Source organism: Dermacentor silvarum, chromosome 6, assembly GCF_013339745.2.
Source record: "Dermacentor silvarum isolate Dsil-2018 chromosome 6, BIME_Dsil_1.4, whole genome shotgun sequence".
NCBI lineage: Eukaryota > Metazoa > Arthropoda > Arachnida > Ixodida > Ixodidae > Dermacentor > Dermacentor silvarum.
The window spans coordinates 75,131,619-75,138,593 of record NC_051159.1 but is presented as its reverse complement, the minus strand read 5'-3'; the positions used below and the strand labels follow the sequence as shown (position 1 = coordinate 75,138,593).

Sequence of the window (6,975 nt, the reverse complement as noted above, 5' to 3'; positions counted from 1 at the left end):
TCGACGCAGCTTTCACGTGCGACGGTTTCACGTTTGCCCCGATGCGGAAGGAAAAAGCCACAAAATAAGTTTAACTTTTACACTCAGTAGTCTGTTCTGTCTTATTTAACTGTTGCTAATAAGCTGTTAATGTTTTCTCTTCCCCAGCCTAAACCAACGTGGTTTAAAACGAGGGACTCTTTTCAGAAGCGCTCTCGCTTGTGCGCGCTTTGCCTCCGTAGCTTTCCCTTCATTGTCACAGAAAGTTGTCCGCGATTATAGCGCCGTTCGGCCCAGCCAAGCGGCCGACAATGCAACTACGGCTGTCACATTCGCTCCCATTGCAACGCGCCCGACGCGGCAGGCCGCACCTTTTTTTTTTTTTTTTTTTTTTTTTAATCCAGCGGCCGTGGTCAGATTCTGAGCAATCTTTCTTTTTTTTCTTTTTAATAGCCAAACATTTAGGACAACATGCATGCGCTGTGACTGAAATGTTTCATGACCTTTGCTTGCGCGCGGAAATTCTAAATGAAAATATCAGATAAATTCAGTCAAAAAACATAGACCTCGTTTAAGCAAGTTTGTGGGTTTAATAGTATCGCATCTACTTTGCAAATACGGTACTGGTGAATATATGCCATAGTTATTCATAAATATGTGCCGAGCGTTAACGTTAACGGCGAAAATTCGCCTAGGGTGTCCATTTAATTGCTATGGCACTAAATGTAATAACCGCTTAATGGGAACCGCTAGATACATGCCGCTCGATAAAGCCAAAGCTGTGAAGCGACTGCGACACCTTGGGAGACGATGCATTGCTACTCTTACGGTTACGCTTGCGAGAGCAGTGGAGCTTGGCAGAAGCGCCAAACACAATAAGACGTTACAATGGCATCCGCATGTCGCACCACCCTAATCTCAGAGGCCGCTCTGCGGTTACAAAATGCTCTCCGGTTGCAAAATGAAGAAAAGAGGCCAATAAGGAAAGTAACCACAAGAAAGGAGCGCGAAGGCGCTGCTAACATAGATACGAATTAAAAATGCAAGTAAGTAGCGTGTCGTTTTATTGGCCGTTGGAGGAGCACACTTAGTCAGTGTCGCTTCTCAAGGCTTCTGTATATAGCATGATAATGATGGCTATGGCCATATTGGCACATGACACTGCCCTCGAATTGCGAGAAAACGTGATGTTCAAACTTGATGCAGTACATGATGCCCTGAATAGTCCAGCTCAATGTTGTTATAGCAAAATGAAGGCACCGCAGTTTTTAAAGCAATTTAGGTTAAAGGACAACTCTTGCAATACACCAATTTGCGCAGTGGCAGCAGGCTGAGATGACAAATTAGCTGGAACCAAACAAAAGTGCCCTGAACAATACTTTTAATTGTGCGGAGAGCAATAGATGCTTTATATATATAAGCATAACATAATGAGCCAACAAACAATAACACCAAGGACAACATAGGGGAAAATTACTTGTACTTAATAATTGAATTAAAGAAATGATAAATTAATGAAAATGAAAATGGATGAAAAAAACAACTGTCCGCAGGTGGGGAACGAACCCACGTCTTCGCATTACACGTGCGATGCTCTCACCATTGAGCTACCGCAGAACCGTTTTCCCATCCACTTTCTGGGGTATTTATGTTTTACAACTAGAACTAACCCTGGGAGTGTTAGCCAGCGCCACCACTCACAAACCATAGGGCGGATGTGGAACATCCTTTCTTTCGCAGGCGTCACGAGCACGTGATCTTATTGGGTGATGGCAACTGGTCAATAAACCCACATATGCTACCTGAAGGCATCATTGTTGCCGTCATCATATATATGATGTACCGCACAAGGACGGTGCGGTGTATTAGTGGGGAAATAGCAAGACGGAGAATAAAGGCTCCGTCTTTAAAATAGAATAAAGAGGAGAATAAAGAGGAGAATAAAGTGTTCGGGCGACCATGGTTCTTTCCGTCCGCAACCTCCTGCTCGCGTCACACAAGTCGGCAGGATGAAGACCTAGCAGCCACCTCATCATCCGCACATCTACATGGAAGCCTCCCACGCCACGCTGTGAACTCCGAGCGCACAGCTCCCCCACCGACACCGACCAGCATCATGACCGCACCATCGGAAGACTTGGACGTCCCCAAGTACACTGGAACAGCGGACGATGGGCCCGTGGAAGATTGGTTCCGCCTCTTCGAGTTCAACGCTTCCGCTGCATCATGGTCGGAACGGGAGATGGTCGCCAACTTCAATGGCTGCGTCACCGGTGAGGCATTTCGGTTTTACCTCACGCACATCTTTGAAACCAACGAATCATGGGAGAAAATCAAAGAAGAAATGATTGGTCAATTTGAAGTATACGCTGCAGATCCCTCCATTATCCAAAAGCTAGAGACACTTCAACTGTGTTGCCAGTCACCCGCAGCCTCCACTTCGCAATCATCATCAGTGCCAAACAAGGTCTCGTATGAGGAGATCATCGATGAGTTTTTCATGCCATGATCCTCGCGGGAACACGATGCACAAACGCACGCCCAGCAAGATGATGACTACCATCTTTACCATCAATGCTCTCGACACGCCGCAAGAATCATGTCACTGAACCATCTGACGCGTTCACACCGTTGTCGTGTACACGTGGTCCACCTCCGGGTTTCTCGTCACGTGAAACTTCCACAGCTGTGAAACAACGCCGCATCTCGAGCACAACTAATACTTTTTCTGTTGAATTGAAGCCGACTTGCTCTCCTACAATACGTCAGAGGGAAACCACCACCAGCATGTGCTCTTTTCACGAAGAAGACAATACTCTTTCAGGAGTTACGGATAAGCCATGTACATTTGGAGACCAAACCACTTCGCGACAAATAAACTTTCTTCCGCGTACAACACCCCAAGGAACCGCTGCCACTGCAGCAGCGTCGCAAACCCTAAGCGTCACACTCTGTCATATGACAATAGCACCTATTCATCATGTCGTCGCAGCAACCTCAGAAGAGCCTTCTGTGAAGCCTGACACAATGCTTTTGCCACCAGACAAGTCTCCACAAGCGAGCAATGCACCAGCTACCCACAGACAACCACTTCGATTTGCAAAACCAATCAAAGGCCAAATCTGCAGGAAAGACCACCTCAGCAGCTCCCGCAAAAACATCAAAAAGATCAACATCAACTCCATCAACAACTTCAGCGACCCCGACGATGGCTTCGACATAAACGACGACGAAGAGCCTCACCGAAAACACAGATGCGACAAGAAAGGCGTGAGCGCGCAAGCCAGCTAAACCCAAGACGAACCCATGTAGGTCGTGTCCCAAGAATAGAACATCAACAAGGACCTTTTAAACACCACCAGTCAAGGCTGCTCCTATTCCGGGGACAACCACGACGACATCGCATGCGACAGGACAGATGCCATTTTGTTGCCTCAGAAACCTCGAACAACAAGCAGCCATTTCAGGAAACGCGCATCTCACACCATCAGAACCAAGGAAATTACCGCGCCAACGGTACATCTCACGTGAGCGCACTATCCCAATAAAAACTCGCAACGCGCATCCCTTCATCCGCACTAACTTCAAGAACAACCACCGCTCCTGCTACTTCAATGCACTTGAACTGTACGCACTTGCATCAGGCGCTCAACGCATACTACGATCAGTGTTCAGGAGCTACGTCACATGCAGACGTCGTCCGGTACGAAACAGTCAGGCTCGTCCACCAGAGCTATGCGTCAGGTTACCGGATCGCTACACGTTTCTTTGAAGTTGTCAAGGGTTACAGAGCCATCTTGGACCAACGCACATTCTTATGCTTTTCATTCATCCGCCCTTGCAACGAGGACTCTCTCGAAAGGAGGGGGAAGCGTGCGACGTACCGCACAAGGACGGTGTGGTGTATTAGTGGGGAATGAGCAACACGGAGAATAAAGAAGGCAGTGTTCGGGCGACCATGTTTGTGTCCATCCGCAACCTCCTGTTCGCGTCATATATATATAATATATATACCGAGTGTCCCAACTATTATGCAACCAAGATTTATTAATGTGCAAATATGCCACGTAGCTGGACAGATTCAAGGTAATGTTGTTTGCGGTCGCTTGGAGGTACTCAGACTACTTCTTGCATTCCGCCGAATTACATAATTAGTCTTAATTAATTAATCCACTTCTCAAATATTATGATTAGGTGAAAAGTGCAAACGAGAATATTGTAGAGCAACATGAAAAACTCCCGATACAACTTCCTGTTGCTTAATCCGAGCGTGAAAGACGCCCGCGAATACACGGGGGTTTCAAGTGCCTCGAGCGGCGAGTCGCGCGGCAACTTTGCGTGTATTTGCTGGCTTCTTTCACACTCGGAAAAACACTTTTCTGTAGCACGTATTGAGCTAAAGAAAGTTGTGTCAAAGAGTTTTTCATGTTGCCCTTCAATTTTCTCGTTGGCACTTTTAATCTAATTATAATATTTCAGAAGTGAATTAATTAATTAAGACTAATTATGTAATTAGGCGCAACGCTAAAAAGTTATCTGAATATCTCCAAGTGACGGCAAACAATATTATCTTGATTCTGTTCAGCGACGTGGCATTCCCATATTTTTAAATCTTGGAGCGCGATCGATAGGTGGGACACCCTGTATTATATACCTTTTGATTTTAGTGATTTTTCATTCAGTGTCATCGTGTGAAGAATATTTGCCAGCTTTGGAGTGATGCAATCTTATTTCTGTTAGTTCTGTAAAGACGAACATCGACAAAGCAGTTATAGTTTCGCGGTTCATTCGAGTTCGTAGTAAAGGGAGCCTCAAATACCAGCAATTGAAAAAAAGTTGCAGTGGCTTAGCTCAGCTATGCCAGGATATACGTAGCGTTAGCAAAGGTTCAGCTGATTATTCTTAGCTTTCCTGGTTGTCTAGATTGTCAAGGATTAGCTTGATTGTCATGCTTACTGCTGCTCCAATGACACACACGCGGTGTACGTATTATGTGGCACATGTATATAGCCTTCTTCTGTTGATTCCTCCTACGCTCAACCGCTAATTGCCAGGCAACTACTTCGGGATCCGATGAGTCAAGCTTCTCCGTTCTTCTGCGCTGTTGAGCAGCATTTGCGCTCTCCTTCTTCATGGCTATACCACACTGGCAAACGCCAGTCAGAAGCGCAGAGGCTCCAGCGCAGTGTCAGACGGCGACTGCACAGCGAGCGCGCGCCGGCGCCAGTGCGTCTACCACGGCTACGACGTCACTCCTCTGGAATGCGCAGACCGGCGCCGGTGAGCCGCGCGCGGCGGCGGCGGAGTGCGCGAGAGGTGCCGGCTCCGGTGGCTCCGGTGCGCAAGCCGTGTGACATCACTGATCCTTGCGCATGCGCAGCACGGCTCTTGATGTGCCGCGCGAAACGGGCTTGGCTAGGCCAGTGTAGCTAACGCTACAAAACAGCTAAAAGAAAAGGAGGCATGCGCAAGAACTGGTCACAAGCGAAACAAATGAAAAATGAATTCGCGGTCAGCATTTACCCCATAACACGGAGCTTATTAACAGTTGCAAAGCTGGCCCCATTCTGAGCAACCAAAGTAAAAGCTGTGCATCAGGTTCCTCGATAACGTCAACTTTAACATGTGTTTGTGTTGTCCCAACGCATTGCAGGAGTTCGCGGACTTTATCACCAGCTTGACTCCGGCGCCATCACCTGTCAGGCTGACCGTGACAGCTACTGAAGTGACGAAACGAAGATTCCCAGTTTCTAGCTCGGTAATAATAACGTTTATATATTTTGCTACATTTATTACACTAGCGTGGAGCAGTGACTTTTAAACTGACTCACCGACTGACTGACCGACTGACCGACTGACCAACCGACCGACCGACCGATTTGACTTGGTCTGGCTTGACTTGGTCTTGACTATGGCGTTCGGATTGCGGGGACAAGTCGGTCGGTCGGTCAGTCGGTTAGTTAGTTCGTTAGTTAGTTAGTGAACACGTTAGTTAGTGAACAGTTAAGTAGTTAATTAGCTAGCTAGTTAGTTAGTTAGTTAGTTAGTTATTTTAAAAACCACAGCTTCAAGCCAGTCTTAATTTCTTGTAACAAGCATTTCTTGTCATTTTAATTGGAAAGAAAAACAGAGCCATCAAATCATTGCAGAAAAAATCAATAATTTTGGAGGAAATCGGGTAAACTGCTCTATCAAAAAAAAGTATATGAAACTCATGTCCCATTTTCTGCTCATTACCCGCCGTGGTTGCTCAGTGGCTATGGTGTTGGGCTGCTGAGCACGAGGTCGCGGGATCAAATCCCAGCCACGGCGGCCACATTTCGATGGGGGCGAAATGCGAAAACACCCGTGTACTTAGATTTAAGTGCACGTTAAAGAACCCCAGGTGGTCCAAATTTCCGGAGTCCCCCACTACGGCGCGCCTCATAATCGGATCGTGGTTTTGGCACGTAAAACCCCATAACTTAATTTTTTTACTGCGTTCGATGAAATAAAAAAAATATCTGCGTCACATTGGTTGTGCTGTTGTTGGAAGTAATAGTTATTGTATGCTGTAACGAGGAAATTGACTATATTGACAAGTGGACTGCTGACGCAAAACACCAACATGAGTTTAGTGAGGCAAGTAAGAAATATCGCAGCGGCATGGTGCTTTTGCTTGAAGATGGCCGCACCATTCCCTAACGTTGAACTGACCTCTTCGTAACGTTCGCTCACAAAAAACGGTTCTTCAGTTTGACCTCATTAACAAGCTAATCAATAATTCAGGATGATAATATTACAAAAGAAGGCGAAATGCGATCTTTATGAGACATTGTGAAATGCGAAAGTTGTAGCTCGCCCGCTATGGCGGCTCAGACACACTGGCGTTCTGCAGCTGAGTACGTGATCACAGGCTCGATTAGCGACCGCGGCGGCCCCGCTTCGATTGGTTAGGATTAATAAAGCGTTATTAAAGCACAGCTTTTTTTGCTTACCCTGCCGGGTTTGCATGGC

The 6,975-nt window shown here is 46.6% G+C and overlaps 1 non-coding gene across 1 annotated transcript; it reads right to left on the bottom strand.

The window, feature by feature from the left end:
- Positions 1-1,524: 1,524 nt before the first annotated feature.
- On the bottom strand, positions 1,525-1,596 carry Trnat-ugu (transfer RNA threonine (anticodon UGU)). The gene has a single exon. It is a non-coding gene; the product is annotated as a tRNA-Thr (tRNA).
- Between the last annotated feature and the right edge of the window lie 5,379 nt (positions 1,597-6,975).